General features: G+C 41.4%; 2 long non-coding RNA genes across 5 annotated transcripts in view; one reads left to right on the top strand and one right to left on the bottom strand.

Moving 5' to 3' along the window:
- LOC133470443 (uncharacterized) overlaps positions 1 to 340 on the bottom strand; it is a 6,425-nt gene extending 6,085 nt beyond the window's left edge. The window contains exon 1 of the long non-coding RNA XR_009785982.1: positions 104 to 340. This is a non-coding gene — a long non-coding RNA (uncharacterized LOC133470443). The remainder of the gene's footprint in view (positions 1 to 103) is intronic.
- The window catches only part of LOC133470442 (uncharacterized), a 27,572-nt gene extending 4,428 nt beyond the window's left edge, over positions 1 to 23,144 (top strand). The window contains exon 4 of one of the 4 annotated variants that reach the window (XR_009785978.1): positions 22,626 to 23,144. This is a non-coding gene — a long non-coding RNA (uncharacterized LOC133470442). Of the gene's footprint in view, positions 1 to 2,286; positions 2,847 to 14,001; positions 14,037 to 17,405; positions 17,450 to 22,625 lie in introns of those variants that run through there. The other 3 variants (XR_009785980.1, XR_009785981.1, XR_009785979.1) reach the window with 3 other exon arrangements.

Genomic DNA, 23,144 nt, shown 5'->3' with positions numbered 1-23,144 from the left:
TCCAAAATGTTCCTCAGATCACCAAATGTTATGCTTGAACTTCTGGTCTCAATCCAGAATCATTACAAATCATGAAAAAAAAAAAAGGGAAAAAAAAACACACCTCCTTGGAGAAGGCAACAGTGAGTTTTGTGGAGGAGGTGATAGGAGCCAACACTCAGATAAACAACACGCACCGCCAAGCATAACACCTGCGACATTCCGGCTTTCCGTGAAATTTCTCTGGATGATAAACACCGTCCCCGGATGCGACGACTTCATTAGCGACTCTGAGCACCTCGTGCGCCGAGCCTCGCCGCTCTGCTTGTTTTGGGGGAGCGGCGCCCTCCTCCCGTGAGCCTCTCTGCTCCTTTCACACACACAGCGCAACTAATCGAGGCGGAAAAGGATTTGGAAGGAGGAATAAAAGACAAGAAAAAGCATCTCCCAAAGTGTGTGAGTGACTGCATTCATCCGAAGCATTCATGGGGCAAATAAAGACGTTAAAGACGGTTCGTAAACCCTCTTCCAACTCTTTATGGACTTGATCCAACTTTAAGACAAAAATAAATCTCCATGACACAAACAGATTGTATTCAGCAAAATAAAAAGTGATAAAAAGCACTTTATTATTTTTAGCAGGTAGCTTTAATTTGTATTCAATGGGCTAAGTAGGCCTCCACATCGAAGCTAATAATGTTGACATTCATGCCACCTATTCGACCCTGAAGCCAATACTTTATTTTGCATTCAGTGGCACGTTTTAATCATGCATGTCGCACGGCAGCAGTAATCTGATGTTCACGCTGAGGCCTGGTGAAGAATCTGTGAAATGATCTTGTGAATAAAATAAAAATGAGAACCTTACCACGCCAAGTGCGACACACAAGTTAAATAAAGATGCTCACGTGCGTCCCGCCGCAGACAAAACATGTCGTGCATGACCACAATGCGACTGGAACTGAATGATGAAACAATGATGCAACAAACGTAATACGAAGCTTCCCGCTTGTCAATATTATATACAGCGATGCATTTTACTCTAAGAAATATTTCTATCGGGAACCCATCTGTGCTATGAGAAATACATTGAGATTATACACACAACATTTAAAAGCGACTGTACATACTGTGGAACTTAATTTAAACAAAGAAATTATTATATTCGATATTTAATGATATCATTTCTATCATTGGGCGGCACGGTGGACGACTGGTTAGAGCGTCAGCCTCACAGTTCTGAGGACTCTGGTTCAATCCCCGGCCACGCCTGTGTGGAGTTTGCATGTTCTCCCCGTGCCTGCGTGGGTTTTCTCCGGGCACTCCGGTTTCCTCCCACATCCCAAAAACATGCATTAATTGGGGACTCTAAATTGCCCGTAGGTGTGAATGTGAGTGCGAATGTTGTTTGTTTGTATGTGCCCTGCGATTGGCTGGCAACCAGTTCAGGGTGTACCCCGCCTCCTGCCCGATGATAGCTGGGATAGGCTCCAGCACGCCCGCGACCCTAGTGAGGAGAAGCGGCTCAGAAAATGGATGGATGGATTTCTATCATTAGTAAGTATTATTATTAGTACTGTCAGTGCCCCACCAACTACTGTATGTTTTATGTACCATAATAATTTTATTTTCATTAGAGAAAATGTTCTTTTCACTTGATGTAAAGCAAGAATTAAAAATGCATTTTCTGAAAAGGAACGCTGCCCTGGTTGACTGGTTGCTTGGTTAGTTGGCAGTCAGATAATTACTTAGTTATCGTTCGATCAGCCAGATAGCTATAGTTAATTGGCCGTTTGCCTGGTTAGTAAGTTAGTAGTCTTAGAAATAGTAATCAGTCGGATAGTTGGTTGGTTTGTAATTTACTTAGTAACCATTTGATTGGCCGGACAGTTAGTTACGGATTGGTTGGTTCATTGATTGGACAGCTAGTGGTTACTTGGTAGGCCTAATAGTAAGTTACAATTAGTTAGCAAAGAATCTGAATTCCCAGATAGTTGGTTGGCGAGTTTGACTGTCTTGATAGCTACAGTAGTCGTTTGATCAGCCCTTTAGTTATGGCTGGTTGATTGGTTAGTAGTTATTTACTGTCAGGTATTAAGTTAAGTTAAGGTAATTACACAAAAACTCAGTGACTAATTCTTTTGGGTGTGGTGAACCGATAAAATTTTGGTGAGTTGCTGGATAAAGGTACAAATACAGGAAGACATTATGAGTCAGTTATTATTCAAATAGTGTTTGAGCTTCCAAACTCATAAAAACTCATATTTTGTTTGTTTTGCCTTGATGAACTTGCTGGACCCGCTGCAGGTCTTTCCTTGTCTGCATCACACGACTCGTCTGTCTGCTGCGTGGCCGCCCGAACGCTCCTTCCGGCCAACCTGCGCGTTTTATCGAGTGGCTTTGAAGGCCGCCTTGAAGTGCGCGCGGAAGCGCCGAGCTCCCGATAATGACGCCGGGAAAGGCGAGCTGTAACGCGGCGGCGCGCTAACAGCTTGGAGCCGGACTCGCCCCCGCGAATGCCCTCAAACACGTTATGAGCACGGGAAGAACTCCGACACTTAAGAGCTGAGAGGCCAGAGAGTTTGGCGTGAATCACAGGAGTCACACGACGGACCTTCAATTTCCACTTCATGTGCGTGTCTTGAGACGCGTGTTCAACACTTCAGTGTTTCAGTTCATTCTGCATGAGTTGCTCATCTCAAGAATGGCAAAATTCGCAACAGGTGTTTGAACCGAGGATCGACAAAAACATTTCTAAAGATGTCCATTTCTCGGCCTTTCTGTGACTCTTCCAGTCTCTCTCTTGCAACTCATCAGCCGTTTGTGACAGACATCAGAGAGACGGGAACATTTTAACGGATCAAACAAACACCTTAACAATTTAACCATTCATAGTCTTGTAAAATACAAATATAAAAATGAATAATTACTGTTGGTTATATGCAGTACCTTAAACAGCTTGTTTGTACACAGAGTAGTTTCCCTGTTTTATTCATTTGCATTTCTTGTACTGAGAAGGAAAAAAAAACATCGTTGGCTCACACTGTTATGCCATAAACGAAACGTGTTTCCAGAGGTTTGCGTCAGATGTGAACTGACGAGCAAAAACATGTTAAATTAGCTAAAGTTGACAACAAAAACTCTCAACTTCACCTCTCTGTATTAACTTGATTTTTAAACTAGTGTCGTCATCTGCACAGGTTGAAAAAAGTAACGAGTCTATTTTTATAAAGTAAGCACTAGAAAGTACAGATATCTGTTTTCAAATGTAGGCATAATTGTAAAAAGTCATCAGAAAAATGACTCAAGACTCAAGTACAGATAGCTGAAAAATCTGTACAGTAGCAAAGTATTTGTAATCATTTAGTTCCCACCACTGCTTTTTAGTGCATTAAAGCCTTGCACGTCCATCCATCCATCCATTTTCTGAGCCGCTTCTCCTCACTAGGGTCGCGGGCGTGCTGGAGCCTATCCCAGCTATCATCGGGCAGTAGGCGGGGTACACCCTGAACTGGTTGCCAGCCAATCGCAGGGCACATAGAAACAAACAACCATTCGCACTCACAGTCATGCCTACGGGCAATTTAGAGTCTCCAATTAAAGCATGTTTTTGGGATGTGGGAGGAAACCGGAGTGCCCGGAGAAAACCCACGCAGGCACGGGGAGAACATGCAAACTCCACACAGGCGGGGCCAGGGATTGAACCCGGGTCCTCAGAACTGTGAGGCTGACGCTCTAACCAGTCGGCCACCGTGCCGCCAGCCTTGCACGTATTTGCAAGTTTCTAAGGCCGCCACTTAAGCGAGAAGAGGCCGCCGGTCGGGAGGGGCCACCAGAGGAACGGGCTTGAATCGTGGGGGGTGTTCGCCGCCACATGATGGAAGGCGCGCACAAGTCAACATCACGCTGCGCAAGTCAAATGGGACCTTGTCATTGTCAACACGGACTGATGACGACATAAACGACTTGAGCAAGAAGCCATAATTCAACCTTGGCAGCGAAGCCTTCAAGGAAGGTCCTCCACATCTGCAAGTGTCGTCGTAACCATAGCAACCAAAGGAACTGTTGATGGATAACTAGTTTTGAAATCATAAGTCAAGGATAATTGAACAACTATTACCCCAAGTTACTGTTAAAAATGTTTTTGCAATATATTGTCATTATTACATATGACGATTTACTACACGCTACGAAATTTTGGTACAGATTCTAGCAAGAATCATGGAAGTTGATGGACAGGATTTGCTTTTGCGGGCCACATAAAATGATGTTGCGGCCCGGATCTGGCCCCCCGGGCCACGGGTTTGATATTAATTGATTGCTTTTATTGCTAACAGTGGTAAGAGGACGGGCAACCCACCCAAAAAAAAATCATCTTTTGTGCCAGGATGTAATTTATACGAGAGGGCAGATCCAGTGGCGCGGTCAACAACCGGCTCCTGTGGTATTTTCAGTGTGTCAAAACACGATGCCTCATTAGACCTTTGCTGCCCCCGCTGGCCCAAACGCAATCACCCGTCTTATTCCGTGTGTACTCCGCTGAGGCCTCGTCGGGTTCTTCCAGTCTAGCTGCCACGGAGCGGGACCTCGACACGGCCGAGCATCTGCCAGCGACGAGCTCTGCCGCCACACCTCACTCGAACTCGCTCTCAGCTGCTTTAGATCTTCTCAAACTGGGGCACTGAAAAATCATTTGCAATTCATGATGTAGAATTATTTTAAGAAGAAACAAACATGACAAATCAATTACTTCTCCCGACCTTCGCTTTGGGTCAAGTAAAAGCTGATAGGGACATGTCATCACATTAATCTGACATCGCTACATGAATAGTTATTTTTTGGTTTGTTTGTTTTTAGAAAAAATGTGTATTATTACGGCGGCACGGTGGACGACTGGTTAGACAGTCTGCCACACAGTTCTGAGGTTTCAATCCCCGGCCTCGCCTGTGTGGAGTTTGCGTGTTCTCCCCCGTGCCTGTGTGGGTTTTCTCTGGGCACTCCAGTTTCCTCCCACATCCCAAAAACATGCTTGGTAGGGTAATTGAAGACTCTAAATTGTTAAAAAAATTATTATTACAAGAATAAAGTCCTATATTTTTTAGAACAAAAGGCTCATTTTTGGAGGGTTTCCAGAAGTCCTATTTTATTTCTGATGATAAAAGGCTTAACATCAAATGAATAAAGTTGTATTTTTCAAATTCCCCTGTTATGGCTGTTTAACGTCATAATATTACAACTTTATCTTGAAAAATTACACCCCAAGTCGAGTAAGATTACAACTTTTTACCCCGATGATATTTGGCTTTGTTTTTGTAAAGATTACATCTTTTTTCTTGAAAAAAAATAATAAGTATTCCTACTACATTACAATGTTTTTCTCTCAAAAATATGATTTTTTTTATCATAACATTACGGCTATTTTTCTCATTTTGGCAACTTATTAATACCTTTGCCATTTAGCGGTACATATTGTAATGTACCATTATCAAAAATATATTTATATAACTTAATTCTTATAACAGTTTAGTGGTAAATATGGTAGTCATGCATATTTTTCTTGGAAAAAATATGACTTTATTCTCATATTACACCTTTTTTCTCTCAAAAAAATATGAATTTGTCATTGCAACATAACTTTATTTATTGATAAAAGGCAATCCATTTCAATGCTATTTAGGGGTAGATGTGCTAGTTATGTTTAATTTAGTTTAAAAAAATATGACTTCATTCCCATGAAATTATAACTTTTTTGTCTATAAATATTATTTTTAATTGTAAAATTAATTAATTAATTGGCAGACTGGTTAGAGCGTCTGCCTCACAGTTCTGAGGTCCGGGGTTCAATCCCCGGCCCCGCCTGTGTGGAGTTTGCATGTTCTCCCCGTGCCTGCGTGGGTTTTCTCCAGGCACTCCGGTTTCCTCCCACATCCCGAAAACATGCATGGTAGGTTGATTGAAAACTCTAAATTGCCCGTAGGTGTGAATGTGAGTGCGAATGGTTGTTTGTTTGTATGTGCCCTGCGATTGGCTGGCAACCAGTTCAGGGCGTACTCCGCCTCCTGCCCGATGATAGCTGGGATAGGCTCCAGCACGCCCGCTACCCGAGTGAGGAGAAGCGGCTCAGAAAATGAATGAATGGATGGATGGATGGATAATTAATTAATTATCTTTTTCATCCCTATGGCTTTTAGGGGTCCACATGGTAGTTAATGTTTAGTTAGCGTTAGGATTATGAGTTGGAAAAATTGGAAAAAGATTGAAAACCTTTGCTTTATAAAATCCATGACTGACCTCTAATATATTCTTCCTCGTTAGCTTCACACGTTTGGATTCTACTGGCTCACTTTCTCCCCCCCCCCTTCCGCGCTTCCTCCCTCATGCGAGGTCCACGCACTTGCTTCCCATCCTCCTAAAAGTGCCTGGCTGCCAAACTCCACTGGCCCTCTGGGGTTAAGAACCATTGAAGCCACGTTGGCACACACGCTCCACAGACCGCGGCTTATCAGACCACGACCCCGAGGGCCTGCAAGCGCGTGTGATGTTCGGCTGCGGGCGGATGGCGGTGGCAAAACTGGAAGCGACCGCCGACTCGCGTAGCGTTTAGTAACAGTCTGGTGGTATGATTGCGGCTCGGGGCGCGAGAGGTTCAAGGTACGGTCGAACCCTCGGGCTGTTTGGAGGGGCCAGCGGCGGTTCAGTCGACGAGGAAGCGGGCTTGGGGGCGAGGCAAGGTCAGCTGAGCAAAACAGTCATTAAAACAGACTGCAGATTGACAATAGAAACTAAAGCATAGAACATTAAACATCACGTAAGTAGGCTACATTCAAGGCAGACATTAAATATTATGTAAAAATGACCTATTACTGGTGTAAAGAACATCAAATATGACTTCGATATGCTATATTATGTGTATATAATATTAAATGTGATGCATTCAGGGTACATGCAATCTGTATAGACATTAAATATGATGTTAATATTGTACGTTAGAGGTGTGCAGAAGATCAAATTTGATGTATATTAGAGACATTGAGAACTTTACTACGATGTAAATATGGTCCATGAGGTGTGTAAATATGATGTAAATATGGTAAATTAGATGTGTATCGACATTACATACAGTATGATGTTAATATAATACATGTAGCATAATGACGTAATTTGCATTGTCGCAGCAAAATGGCAGCTATCAAGTAGCTGCAAGTGAGTTCACGCATTAGCCGGAAAATTACTGAGTGGGCCCAGCACTTAATGGCAGTGCGTCAGATGTCATGTCATGACGCTAGTTATGGAGTATGTGTCTCGACAGCCAATGAGTCAATATGTCACATACAGACACGTGTAAAAAAAAAAAGAAAAAAAATGAACTCTGAAATGTACTGTACTTTTGATAACTTGGGGCGGGGGGATCTCTGCTCACAAAATAGTTCCCTTCTTTTAGCAACTTACATAGTGCTCATACTGAAAAAAAGAAGACCAAAAAAATATCACATTATATGTCGGCTGTTGTTAAAGAGCTAGCTTGCGTTGGCTCGAGTTTTATGCTTTTAGAATGCGTTCTTATACTTTGCTGACATTGTAACTGAGGAAGAAATTTTTTTTTAAATTAGCTAATGATAACAACTGTATTTTTTCATTGTTTTTCTTAGATTAAACGGAGAATTTTTGAACAACAGAAATTGGTGTTCTTTAGGCTAGCTGAAAAATCTACTTGAGTACAGTAACAAAGTATATGTATTTAGTTACGTCCCAACACTGTCAGGGAAGAACTTCAAATGATTAGCAACCAGTTTGTGACCAGGTTGCAGGCACACGAATTACAACTGAGTGCGAAGCGACTAAACTCCCACAGCTTTGTTCCGGGAGCTAATGCTTGATGCTAATGTTTGATGCTAATGACGCCATGCTGGGAGCCATCACATGTTAATAAACGTCATTGGCTCGTGTGCGGCGCTTCAAGAGGCGCTAGCTATCAAAGCTAATTGCGTCGGTTGCGGTGTACACGACCCAGACACTGTGGCTTTTGTAAATATGCCATTTAGCAACAAAAGATGTAATGACACGTTCATTTGGATGATTAACTCAACAGTACTTGTAAGTACAAGAACCAAAGCCAATAGCCACTTAACAGTCCCTCAGCAGTGAAGACTCTCTGCTAACAACTCGTGCTAAACTTTTTTTAAGCAAACAGTTGCCGTACAAAGAAAGCACAGTCTAGTGGGTGAGTTCAAAAATTGTACAAATACGTTTCTCTTTGTGCAATCATGCAGAAAACTAAAGATTAGCTGACAACTAGCTAGTGACTGCTAGCTAATGTTAGCAGCTATCTGTCACTGTGGTGTCAAACTTCACACCTAAAGTCGCTATCAGCGCTATCAGTCGCAAATCTACTGGCTATGTTGCTTTATGCATATGCACTAATGAAAAACACAAAAACAAAAGTTTGTGTTGCGCTCAAACTAGCATTAAGCTTGCTAAGTTACTCCCCGCGTTGAATAAATGAGGCGGCACGCTGTGATAAATCACCGTGATGTGCTCGGACTTCATTTGCAGCCCTTTTTTTTAACACCATCGATCATTTTTAGTCGGTTTAAAACGAAAATGCGACACTGATAAAGAGTGGATTGAGACGTAAATCCTAAATAGTGTCGATGATGATCACGATGCATCTTCCTGCCAAGGCACAATTGTGATGCATCTTGTTTTTATACTGAGTCTCCACAAAGTATCGTAACAATTCAAAAAGTGTATTACAAAAGCAACTAGTAAGAAATGATTTGTTCTATGTACTCAGTGGTTTGTTTTGAATCACGTTATTTGTTTGTATTTCAAGTACCCGATTGTTTTTTGATTTAATGTAAGATGCAAAAACTCTGATAACTGTTGAGAACTGATCTGATTTCTCATCAATTGCTTTTGTAATTAATGGTTTTAAATTGTGAAGATACTTTATGGACACACTTCATCAGCAGTCCTGAACCATTTTTTGCACCACGGATTGGATGTATTTTGTAAATGTATGTAAAAACTAACTATTTAATATACAATTAACATTACACTCAATGTAGTTTTTAGAATTAGTGCTTGTTTATCTTCAACAACCCCGTCCCACCTTGGGGTAATGATTTTTTGTTTAAAAAAAAAAAAAAAAAAAAAAAACTCCAAAAGGCTTGTCTTTTAATGCTGAAGCAGTTCAGATGGCTTCATTGACTAATTTCCAGCCTGTCACAAGACATTACGTGGCGGTGGGTTTGTGAGTCAACAAGCAATAAACCCGTACCTTAAGTAGGACTGCCGATATTGCCGTCTGTTAAATACAGTTTTTCTTTTTCTCTGAACTTGTAGGCTCTTCTTCTGTATCAGGATTTTCAAAGAACCTCTCTAAACACATTTGTTTTTGTCTTTTTTACTCTCCTCTTTTCTTGCTTGTAAGCTTACTTTTTACCCATATCACGTGACCGAGACGAGCGTTTTGAGCGAGGCACAGGTGGATGCAGCTGATTTTAAGGTCGTAGGATTAGAGGTCAGGGTTGGTTAGGGACAGGTCATGTGGGAAACCGATTCCCCAGAGAAGTCACCCTGCAGGGCTTGCTTTCATTCATTCATTTTATTTCCCTTAATGATCCCGTGTTTTGGCTATTTAGACCTCCATAGAGTGATTCGCTAATATGGACTTAGTATAAAAGTGTCAATTTCATTTAAAAAAAAAAACAACACCTTGGTTTTGTCATACAAGTGTCCAGAAAAGGCTCCTCTGACAGCTACTTCTGTTTGACCCAGTTTTGTATCCGCTTTGTCCATATTTGGCTAAGACCGCCCACTTTCCTCTGATTGGTTGCCTCCGTGTAGAAGACCGACTTGTAAGACCACACGTGTTTGTTATGTTGACAGCGCTTTTGACAGAAGCAAATGCCTCTTAGGAAACGTGCTAGTCGATCATTACATTGAAGTGGAAAACTTTGGGTTTGAAATGCACCTTTTGTGACAGCAGTCCTGCAATCTTCTCTGACACACCTCATAAACAAGCAGTGACATTTCTTTCATATCATCGGCGGAGTGGAGACGGACTCGGCCGCGACACGCATCGCCTCCTCGTTTGGAGGTAATCAGTACGAACACGCCAGCGGTTTATTTTGCAGGAGAAGGGGCCGCAAATGAGCTGAAATTAATGCAGTTGGCCTGCGTGACGGAGCACAATGTCCGCGCTATTAAATGTTATTTGCGCGCCGGCAAGCCAAGAGGTGAGAGAAAGGCAGACGGGGAACACGGGATGAATAGAAATGGCGGTGAGGAATTAAAAGAAAAAAGGGGGGGCTGGCACGCCAGGCACAATAACTTCGGACCATCAGAATGCACCGGGGTTATTGTTTGCGTCTGCGAAATGAAATCCAACAAGCCTCCGACTCAATCACTGAAATGCTAATCACGTCGTTGGCACAACATGCGAACACGGCTCATGCTGCACATAACTCAACTTCTTTGCTGAACGAGAGAGCAAAAAAAAAGCCTTTCTTAAATAAATTGTGAAAACATTCATCAGGAAATTTACTTTTTATTTTATTTAGTCATTACAGCAAGCAGCTCGTCAAAAGCTTCTTCAATGAGGATGATGACAACGTTGTGCATCAGTCACCACAGCCGCCAGTTATTCAAAAGCGGCTTTGTTAACAGCGTACGCATTTTGATGTCAAAAGTGAATATCCGTTAACACACTGGAAGTGTTTTTCTAGTCTGTATGCCAGAATTGCGCATCAGTCACTACAGTGTTCGGCTATTCAAAATATCTTCTCTCTGTACGACGTGAAAGTTGTGCAGCAGAGACTACAATGTGGAGTGATTCGAAAGCTCTTTCATTTATATGCGTATGAGTCTTGACATCATAGCTGCACATCAGTCACTACAGTGGACAGCTGTTGAAAAGCTGTTTCCTTCTCTAGGTATGATGTCAAGGTTGAGCATCAGACACTTCAATCGCCAGCCAACCGTTCTTTTTTTTTTCCTTCATTTTACAGTGTTTATAGGCCAAACGTAGTGTCATACGTGGCTACCACGTGTATATTAAATCTTCACCTGAGATACAAAAAGGAAGAAGACTGAAAAACATCCAGCCTGTTCATTGTCTTTGTCTTCCCATTAGAGCAAAAAATGAACACATTTGGTTGTTCACATTCACAGCATGAACATCTCGTCCTTGTGTTGCTCTACAAGCGCTCCATAAAAAAGCGAAAATGCTTTACAAGCTGCTGAAACAGAGATGACGGGTCAGAACTGGCAACCTGCGTAGGCAATTAAAACGAGGATCCCGCCAAGCAAAAAAAAAAAAAAAAAGCAAGCCCTGTGGTTGTAGGTGGCAGGAAATGAAGCGAACGCGTTCCACGTTAGCCTTTTGTGCTACAGACAAAAGTGATAAGACGCCGCCCCGCTCGTGCTTCACCTGCGTTTTATGTGCTCAGGCGGGCAGATATGCTAAAGCGGCGTGCACAATTGCTCAGCCAAGCCCTTTTCTCCAGAGAGGCAGCCAGCTCTCGGCCCGACGTGCGTGCACACTGCACGGGAATTGTCAAGTACTGGCTAATGAAATGCACTCAAAAACTGGATTAGCACGCTGTGATTCTGAAAAGGCAATGTGGCCAATATGTTGAAGCAAAAGCTGAAGATGAAGACAGTGTAGCGGTTTGGGTAGTGAATAAAAATTATACACGTCGATGGAACTGTCTACGATGTGATGACCTGATCGCAAAACTGTGCCACGTACAGAAATTAAGATAGCGTAATTGGAAGTCAAATGTAATCGTCACTGGAGTGAATCGTACCATAATTGGAGGGAATTATATCATAATTTATTGTAATTAGAGTGAATCATAGCATATTGTAATTGGAGTGAATTGTATTATCTGAGTGATTCAGATCGCATCGTATTGCAATTGGAGTAGCTCGTCTTGTAACTTGAGCGATTCGCATAACAATTGGAGTGAATCACATAGTATCATATCGTAGAGTTCATCGTATTCTATTGTAATTAGACTGAATTGTATCATATTGAAAGTGGAGTGAATCACATCGTATCATATTGTACAAATGTATTTGGAGGTAATTGTGTTGTATCCAAATTGGATGAGTGAATCTTATCGTAATGTAACTGGAGTCAATTTTAATTGGAGTGAATCATATCATATCATATTGAAATATGATTAAAGTGAATCATAACGTATCATGTTGTAATTGGACTGAATCATATCACATTGTGATTGTCAGTATTTCGATATCACATCGACTTAAATGATGTAGATTTACATTTCAAGTCCATTTATGTCAACCAACTATGGCCAAAATCACCATATTATACTGACCATTTTCCAATCACAAAATTTCTTTCATTTTCACAAGTGTGCTTAATTGTACAGCATAAAATTGCCTTTTTGAGTCACTTCATGTTCCGACGGGAGTAAATGACGACTTTTATGCCGAGGCGACATTATCACAGCTGGAGTCTCGTCGGAAAAGCACACAGTCACATTGTCCTGTTCCATTTGTTCTCTCAGCACCGGGCCCTAAATAACCCAGACGCACACAGACCGCCGCAGCCGCTCGGAATTAGCATGAAATTCATTTATTGGCCGTCTCGTTCTGTACCTGAGGCACATGAAAAGAAGAGCGGCGGAGAGGACGTGTGAATTATGTGGCTGATAAGAGAGACGTCTTTGTGCCTCCTCGCGAAGGTTATCGCGCTGCTCAAAGCTAGCCGCTAATGTGCCCGCTTGATTAGATCGTAAAAGGTAACTGACACAGTGTGCAGTGTTTAACATGCAAATAACACCAGAGAGTGTGAAATCACGCAAAAACCTTGTTGAGTTTGCATTGCAAGTATCGGGACGCAATTAAGAGGCTAGATGAGCGCCTTGGGGGAGTTAATTTACTGTTCCCAGTGCACACAGCAAGGTTCGTTTACGCATGATTGGGTGAGTTTGGTGTGGAAGAACATCAGAAGGAGAGAAAAAAAAGAACCTTACGGTCATGGAAATGTATCTTTATACTTGAAGCAGCACGTGGTTGATTGCAAAAGGTTTTAGTGTTGCAAGTAACTTTAAACAATTGCATGTTTGTGATGTCACGCTATGATGTCATGCTATTTTCTGCTAACATGTCTGGCTACTATCTCCCTCTTTGATATCCCTTTATGACGTCATGCTATAATCTAATACTGTATCACCCTATGATGTCATGCTATGATGTTCCGCTATGATGTCATTCCAAAATGCTACGATATCGTGCTACGTTGTCACACTGCAATCTCACGCTATGCCGCTACAATGTCATGTGACAATGTCGTGCTACAATGTCACGCTACGATATCATGCTACAATGTCACGCTACGATGATATGCTACAATGTCACGTTACGATATCATGCTACCATGTAACAATACAATGTCACGCTATGATGTCATGCGCCAATATCATGCTCCAATATCGTGCTACGATATAACACTACAATGTCATGCTACTAGTCACGTAACAATGTCACATTACAATATCATGCTACAATGTCACGCTATGATGTCAAACTACAATGTCACGCTACAATGTAATGCTACAATATCTATGATATCACGCTACGAGAACACACTACAATGTCACGCTACGATGTCACGCTACAATATCATGCTACAATGTCACATTACAATCTCATGCTACAATGTCACGCTACAATGTAACGCTACAATATCTGTGATGTCACGCTACAATGTCACGCTACAATGTAACGCTACAATATCTATAATATCACGCTACGAGAACAGACTACAATGTCACGTTACGATGTCACTCTACGACATTCAGCTATGATGATCAACTACAGTGACCCGCTACGATGTTACGCTATGATGATGCACTGCAATGTTTTGGTATTATGTCTTGCAAGCGTGCCTTAATGTCAAGCTAGATCAGGCCACAATGTCTGCTATGACTTTTGGTGGGAAAGCAATCAAAAGAAAATAACTTGCGTGGACTTTCCTCCTTCCAGTTGCGGCATGGTGACAAGTCCAAGGCATGGAATCAGTAAGCAAAATGCATGCTAATTCTATTAATTATTTCCATGCTGCTAAATATCATGTGAACGCGTCATAATGACTGCATTTACAGAGCAGACGCAGAGCCATTAACGCCCTCCTTCAATTCCGGGGAAACAGGCTAATTGTTGCTTCTGCTGCAAGCTAGATCTCAATGGAAGTAATCATATGCGGAGTGCTTTTAGAAATACATTTTATATATTCCTTCACCTTGGAGAGGATGATTGGATGTCTGCTACTCACAAGTTCATACAGGGTGAAAATATGACATGAAAGATGAAATATGATGGTGCTGCAACTACGCTGCCAACGCAACCGTCCCAAAGTGGGAAAACGTGCGAAGATGGACATCATGCCCTCAGAAGAGCTGTCAATCATAATGCTACATTTCCTTTTTGTGAAGAATGAACGACTAGAAAGCTAAAGTATGAAGGATAAGATGTCAGTCAAAATCAATAGAGATCATGATCGGACAGTGGAGGGAGATCGATGAATCTGACAGAGATTATGTCATCCGGAACTTGGAGATTCCGTCTACCTTTTTTATTATTTTTTTTTTTTATTTAGTCCACCTTTGATGTTTTTTATCGTAAGAAAAGACGTATGGAGAATACGGGAGATTGTTCTCATGTACAGGAAACGTGCAGTTTTAGCTTTGATTGGCGTTAGATAACACCGTTACAAATATTTTGCCGGGGTCGACAAAAGAAATATGGACCAACATTATTATTTTTAATAATGGTAAATGTTGAACATTTGAAAAGTGTTTTTTTTTTAATGAAGGATCATGTTTACATACATGATTTGACAAAAGGGGTGGGAGGGGTTGGGGGGGGGACGTCTCATAGGAAAACTTGTGTAGAATAATGTCATTGTCAACCAGATTTTTGTGGAAAAAAATTTCTGTTTGAACAGTTACTTTGAACATGAAAGCTATAAACTATGGGAAGAAGTCTAGAATTATGACATCCCAACACTTCCACAGACCTATTCTGCTTGAATAATATTAATAATGACCAACATACATCCATCCATCCATCCATGCATTTATCCTGGTTAGTGTCGCGGGGCGCTGGAACCTATCCCAGCTGACTCTGGGCAAAAGGCGGACTACACCCTGCACTGGTCGCCAGTCAGTTGCAGGGCACATAATGACCAACATGATAGAAATAAATAACGTAAGCAATATTTACATCATCATTATAAAGTGACATAGAAAAGGAACCAACAGTAACATAAACAACATATTCAGTCAAATACGAAACAACAATAATAAACATAAATAACTAAATAGCATGAATTAAAATGTTAATGCCGAATTGCCCTGCCATACTCATTGACTATGTTTCCCCCCCTCCAAAATATGAAGAAAATATGATAAGACTGTCCTCAACACCAAGACTTCAAGTGATTTTCTTTCTCCATAGAAAGTGCTAACAATTACTTCTCGTGGAAAATTCTACAACAAAAACAACAATGTTCCTATTTAAAAGCAACACTGAGGCGAGCTCTCCTTATCCCACATCTTGTCACACTTTCCAATAAAATTCTCAATTAAAACGCGCTGCTGCTCCATCATCAGCCGCCTGGCCCACAACATCGATTCCCACCGTGCCGAGGCCTGACGTAGTTGTATCGCCATCACGCCCACCATCACTGCTCTGTTTATTGCCACTGCATCCCCCAGAGGTGCAGCTTTAATGAGCGATGAGGACAATAAAGTCAAGGGTCGTCAACACACACGAGGACCGCCGGGGGTCGTGGGATATTTGTCATCGTCGCCGGAGGAAAGAAAGGGCGTGGGGAGTAAGTCATCGCCGGCTAATGAAGACGTGCTAGGATCATTTCAGATAGGTAGCTAGCTAGATAGCCAGATAGATAGATAAAGGTCACATTTAATTTTTAAAATGGACAGATGGTCATATGTAGTAAACATATGTATATGAAAAGATATAGTATTTTAAGTCTTATGTGATATTGTTTAAAAAAAATAAAATAAGATAATGACAGCTTTGCTGTATAGAAAACAGTTTTGAATGAACTGGAAAGACAACCTTTGATGCTTCACAAAGTATTTTTTTTGTTTTTAATTGGCCTAAATTGCCCTGATGTCATTTGCATTCTGGAAGCGCATTTGCAAGGTGTCGCAGGTTTGCTACGATAGGCTGTGAGGTGATTTCTTTCTGTGTCGGTCCTTCTTGGCGTTTCGTCATTTGCGGTTGATTAACAGCGTCCGTGCGGGGAAGCCATTCACTGAGAAACAGGTGTTCCATTCGAAGTCATTAAACACCTTGATTGGAATTAGGATGCGTCAGAAATGGAGACGTCAAAAGGTGTTGCTTTACGAGCTGCCGTCTCCCAAATCTTGTTTCACGCCACACGACACGCTGCTCGCTACGTAATGGACGAACGCTCTTTCGCGTGCCTCGACGTGGACGGACATGTCAACGCCACACTCGCCGTCAGCGCAATCGAAGTGCACGTGTTAAAAGGTAGAGCGGGCGGTAATAGATATAAGCAAATGAATAGCATATGAATCACGTATATCTGCCGCTGATGGTGTTCTTCTGTGTTTAAAAAAAAAAAAAAAGGTGAGACGATTTAATTTTAGATAGTAAGAAACCGATAATTGCGTTGGGAGAAAAGATTGAAATAGTCACCTCATAACTTCATATTCCTCACTCAAAAACCATATTGGCTCTCCTGTGTGATGTCGTCGCTTGCAAAGTTTCTTTTCGTAGCTATTTATTTAATTATTTGTCTTTATTTGTTTTGTTGTTTTTGTTTGTTTTGTTGTTGTTTTTTGGGTTGATGGTATGTTATGGTACAGTACCATATGGTATGGAATAGCATATAATGGTACGAGACGGTATGATGTGGTAAAGTATGATATGACAAGATATGGTATCAAACAGTATGTTATGTACGCTACAAGATGATATGATATGTTTTGGTACGGTAACAAATGATATTTATGATAGTAACAAATGGCATGGTACGTTATGTGATGGTATGGCGTGTAATGTATGGTATGAAAAGGTACTGTATGGTACAATATGTTTGTCAGTGACCAATGCATATAAAAAAAAAATATATATATATATATATATATATATATATATCCATGAGGCGGGAATGTGTGAAGGTGCTGATTCAAATTTTGCATCAAATAGAATATGAAAAGAAGTTTGTACAAGGATATGTCAACTCTGACAAAGAAAATCCACTTTGTTGTCCGGCAAAGTGCCGCCGAAGGAGAGGGAAAATGCAATAAAACCTTTGCCATCCTTCAATGGTGACAGCTTGTCTGATGATTGGGGTGAATATAAATATAATTTTTTTTTTAAAAAACTCACAGTGTCGCAATCTGCGTCTCTGCTGGACAAACAACGGCGGCACGGCGACGGTGACCTTCACGCGTCATCGGGATAACATCATTCGAATACTCAACGTGTATTTCAATGTTTAAAGGATAATATTCACACAGAAAATGTGAGCAACGCCATTGGAAAGGCCAAAGAAAGAAAAATAAGAAAATCCACGAAAGGTAAAGCCAAGCAGCCTTTCTACACAGAGACATCCACAAATTTAAGTTCACACTATGTTCCGGCTTTGTGGTGCACTGGATCTCGTTTACTGCGAGGTTCCAGACACACCCCACCCAGGGTGAAAATCCATCATAGATGGTACAAAATCTTTTTTTTGTAGTTTTAACCCTCCCGCAGACTTTTAAAACATTTCAACTTATTAAAACAAAGCTTTTTTAAGTATTCCTTAGCACCTGTTCTCACGCTGTCGCTTTCAAGAAATGGAAGACTATCATAGAGACGGGCTAACGGAAATTAGCATAGATGTTACGGTAATTATCCAGCCATCCATTTTCTGAGCCGCTTCTCCTCACTGGGGTCGCGGGCATGCGGGCGCCTATCCCAGCTATCTTTGGGCAGGAGGCGGTGTACACCCTGAACTGGTTGCCAGCCAATCCTTACGGTAATTAAAAAGCTTTAAAAAGCTGCTACTTTAACACACACAGAGCAGCAACACATACAAACACTTTTGCTACCTTCTTGCTCTTTAATTGCGCTGCTTCTCTTCCAGTCGAGCTCAGTGCTGCCCGGCATGTTGTGGCACAACGTGGTACTACACTGAAGGTGTAAAACTTTAAATCTGGATTTGGGAACTGAAACACGCTGTCCGCACCAAAGTCAGGCGAGTGTACCACACACCATCAGTGACAGAACGGGGATATACTATATTAAAATTTTTAACAACAACAGGAAACATTGTAATATGCATACCAGGCCACTAATTGGCAGTGTCACATTGAAAACAAACACTAATTACCTCTTTGGTCTTACACAAAAGTGCATTTCCTATATCCTTTGTAGTATATCCCATTTTTTTTACCCCTTTTTTCATGCCGTCATAATAAGCTGAGATGAAATGTGAATAATGCTCAGGCACCGCTACGGGCATCCCTGTATGTAATGAAAATACTAATCGTATTCTTTTGTCTTTCCTGCCAAGAGGAACTGTTAGCTCACATGCATTCTTAAAAGTGATGAAGTTGCTGGATGCTGTGCGTTGTGTTCACACCGTTCATACACACACGCACGTCGTGCACAAGCAGAGATTGTGGAGAAAAAACCTTGAGCCTTATTTGCATATGAGAAGTAAACTCGTGTGTGGGAAGAGATATCCATCTGGGTGAATGTTACACAAACGCTGTGTTTCATTCACGGCTTTACTACCTTTCTTTCATTCTTTCTTTTTCTAAGTGTTTGGCTTCATCCACACAATCAACACATTGAATGTGTTTGAAAATATTATAATGAATTGAAGGCCTCTAAAATGGGAAGTTTCCAGAATAAGAAAAGAAGAGAAAAGAAACAGAAGTGAGTGCTTTAACACCAAAACTGTGTAATGGCATTTGGTATGCAACACTTAAAACCCTACCCCTTGCAGGAAAGCCGACTTTGATACCCGTATTATGGTTTGAAATGCAACCCTAGTTTGAAAGCTTAATTTCTAACCAAAACCTCCTGGCCTAATTTAGCTATTTCTTTAAAAAAAAAAAAAAAGAAAAAAGGAATAGCTGCCTGACTTTGGCAACCTGGCCAAGGATTTCGGGGGAAGGGGGGACTGGCATCCCAGACCCACCCCAAGCGGAGAGGTGCTAGTGGGGGCGCAGTTTCACAAGGTAACACGGACAGCTGCAATTCCTCCAAGGTACCATGGACGGCTCCGTTTCTGGATGAAAAAGAAGCAAGTGGACTATTCTCAGCAGGATGAACGTTAAATACCGCAGTAAGAAAATATTTTGTTAAAAGCTTTTTTTCTTTGTTTTGTTATTCTGTTTTTCTCGGGGATATATCTTGGGAGTATTCTTGTGAATGATTTGTGTATCTTCTTACATGCCTGTCTTCCAGGGCTGAGGGAAAGGTCTTAAAACAGGCTGAAAAAAAGAAAAATACATTATATCTGCTTCGTAAACATAATTTTAACAAAATCAAAACAGAATTCGCTACCTCACACATACTTACCAATATATACACGACTTTCCTTTCATTACACTTACCTAGCCTCCCCACTATCCTAACCTTAACCAACATTTCCCCGTCTATATTTTTAAAATGTTTTTCATTAGTTATTTTTAAAAAAGCTTGCTTTTAATCATGTATTGCCTTATCACTTCATTTGTTGTTTTAATTTTTTTTTACTTGAAGAAGGCTTTAAATGCAACCAGTTCAGGGTGTACCCCGCCTCCTGCCCGATGACAGCTGGGATAGGCTCCAGCACGCCCGCGACCCTAGTGAGGAGAAGCGGCTCAGAAAATGGATGGATGGAAGGCTTTAAATGAGGGAAAATAAAACGTTTCAAAATGTAATTTTCTTTTTTTTAATAATTTTTTTTTTTTTATAAAAGTCCTACTTTGAGACCTTAACCCTGGCTTCAAAACTTCATTTGAAAGCCTAATTCTGCTTTGAAACCTTAAGAGGGGCCTCAAACCCTAATTTGTCACCCTGACCCTGGCTTCAAATTCTAATTTGAAACCCTAATTCTGGCTTCAAAATTTAATTTGAAAGCCTAACTCTTGCCCATTAACTTTATATGACACCCTAACCAGGCTTCAAAAACCCTAACCCTATCTTAAAACCCTAACTCTTTTTTTCCCGAACACTGAGACGGACTTATAAGACATAACAATAATCAACATATTGATAAATGAGAGCCTGTTTGATAGGGTCAATCAAAAGTGAGCATTATGATCTTCTCATTCAATTGTAAATCTCATGAAGTGGCTACATGTGCTTCTCCGAACTCTCTTAGGACTAATTCAATAATATGAGTCTGTAATAAAGTGCACCTGTAAGCTGTTCTTTTTCATCGACAAGTCCCCTTTTGTGCTTGGCCACGGTAGACGTCTTTGTATAAAGTTGGCAAAATTCCGTGTGATGGTCTTGTTGAGACAACCAAGAGACGAGTACTCGCACTTCTGCTGCATTCAAACGATAACGATTGTGTCGATGGCTCATCTGCAGGTCGTATCATTATTGGATCAGCTGTAATTGCGTGTGCCGATCTTTTCATTAGCGGCTGATTATCGCATCTGTGCACAGCAAAATCATTCAGAATGGCTCACTCCCAGACGCTTGTTCGGAAATAGGCAAATATCAAAAGCGTGATTTGGTTGTTAAATGTCAATCCATCCGTTCATCCATTTTCTGTCCCGCTTATCCTCACTAGGGTCGCATACTCGATAATTCTATGGGCATTGTCCTACTTATTCTGGTGCGAGTGCCTCGGTCAAAAGGGGGCAGTATAACCCATACAGACATACTACACGTGGATTTAATGATGAAACACAAGAAAACTGGCGAAAATAAACTGCAATAATATTTCTCATTTTTCACAAAGCCTGTGAGTATTGTATTCTCCGTCTCCATTTGTTGCTACCTCTTGTGTTGTCATAACTACTGCAACGTCGATGCTAGTTTTGTTAGCATTAAGCTAGCGGACGTTCATAAAAGGAATTTAAAGCGGTTTTCTTAAATAAACAACATGTACCTTTGTGTTTCGTTGTACAGTGAACTTAATCAATAAAGAGCTTGAAGTAAACTTGTTGTGAAGTTCGCTGCCACCATTGCTAGTGCTCGCAACTCTAGACAAGAAAATCAAAGTGACTATACTGGCAATTAAAAAGTCCATTTTTATATAATATGTCCCCTTTAAGACAACAAGTGTTGTGCGTCTGTACCCAGGCGTCTGAATTGTGACTTTGAAAATGTTCATCCGGCGCTTTGACTTGAAAGCTGCCATGTAAAAGCGTCTGGGGTGTTGGGGGAAGAAGAGGACTCGCCACATCAGAGGTGCGACGCTGACAAGCGTCGGGGACGCGAAATGACGGATTGGTGACTTTGAGCGTCAGCTTTCGCACTCACAAAAGAATATAACATGGCCCCCGGGTGCCTTGATGGCTTCGTCTATCATGGTGGAATCTGTGTTTTGTTTTGTTTTTATTGGATTTTATTGAGATGTAAACTTTAGGAGTGGATTTTGTTAATTCACTACACCGGTGTGACGTTTTGCAAATATAACAACTGCACTGCATCACTGTAGGTTTCAAACCGAAGGCACACTTCGGTTTGCAAGTTAAGGTTTCAAATTGGGGTTGCAAGATAGGGTTAGAGTGTGGAAGTGGGGTTTCAAGGCAGGATAAAGGTTTCAAGTGAGGCTTTCATATTAGAGTTGTGGTTTCAAACCAGCGTAAAGGTTCCAACCTGAGTTGGGGGTTTAAATGAGGATTTGAAGCCCGTCTTAGGGTTTAAAAGTATGGTTTCAAGACACCATAAAACTCTGGGCTTCAAATTAGAGTTCTAAAACAGTGTTAGGATTTCAAAGGAGGGTTTCAAGACAGGATTGGGCTTTCAAACCAGGCTTAGGGTTTCAAAGTTAGGGATTTAAGCCATGGTTATGGTTTCAAAGTAGGTTTTCAAGCCATTTTTACAAAACAGGGTTAGGACTCCAAGGTAGGGTTTCAATTTAGGAATGCAAGACTGTGTTAGGGTTCTAAAGTAGGGATTCAAGACAGGGTTAGGGCTTCAAACAAGGGTTAGGGTTTTTAAATGTGTGTTTCAAGCCAATGTTAGGGTTTCAGAGAAGGGTAGACAGGGTTAGGGTTTCAAACATGGGTTACCATTTCAAAGTAGGGTTTCAAGATTGGGTTAGGGTTTCAAACAAGGATTTCGAGCTAGAGCAATCCTTTCAAAGGAGGGTTTCAAGTCCCAGGGTTCATGTTTAGCGGTTTAAAATAGGGTTTCAAGACAGGATTAGGGTTTCAAACTTTGGTTAGGGTCTCAAGTTAGGGTTTCAAGACAGGATTAGGATTTCAAACAAAGGTTTCAGGCCAAAGTTAGGGTTTCAAATGAGATTTTCTGTTTCCTGTTTCTGATCCAATTTAAATGAAATGTGTTGCGTAATCAGAGTTTAATCGGGATCTGATCTGAATTGGCACTGATGTAAACGCAACCCGTACACATGCGATCCTATTAGTGTATTTACGTGTTGTATTGTTCAGGTATTACACGTCTGCGGCATAACAAGTCTCTCATCAAACAACGAGGCGCTCTTCGCATTACGGGATCTACTTGGAATCTCCTCCCCGGTGGGAGCGGATGAGGCTGCAGGTTGCTTGGAGTGGATGAAACACGGCGCCGGAGATTTGTTTTCTGCTCGTCGATGAAGTCGTCTTGCCGATTGAACGGTCTCTAAGCCTTCCATCCCGCCGTACAGGAATCCGTTAAGCACTTCCGTGTTGTTGTGGCTCGGCGGGTCGCCTGACACTTAAACAGGGAGCATTGACGGCTGACTGTGGCTTGAACCCACGACCTTGCCGCGTCAGGGCTTGCAGCGGGAATTTTGTACCTTTTAAAAAAGCACACTGAACCCCCGCCTAGTTGTGCAAATTCATCGAGGGTGTTAGACGAATTTTAGTTCATGGGCTACATTCACCCCAATTTGAACTCAAGTGGTATGTGAAAGAATCTCTGTATTAAATGTTCAAACTGTACATAATGTTACAGTGACTTACAATAAT

The sequence above is a fragment of the Phyllopteryx taeniolatus genome, chromosome 20 (genome assembly GCF_024500385.1).
Source record: "Phyllopteryx taeniolatus isolate TA_2022b chromosome 20, UOR_Ptae_1.2, whole genome shotgun sequence".
Classification (NCBI taxonomy): Eukaryota; Metazoa; Chordata; class Actinopteri; order Syngnathiformes; family Syngnathidae; genus Phyllopteryx; species Phyllopteryx taeniolatus.
Note: the sequence above shows the minus strand (reverse complement) of the source record. Positions and strands in the feature narration are given on the sequence as shown.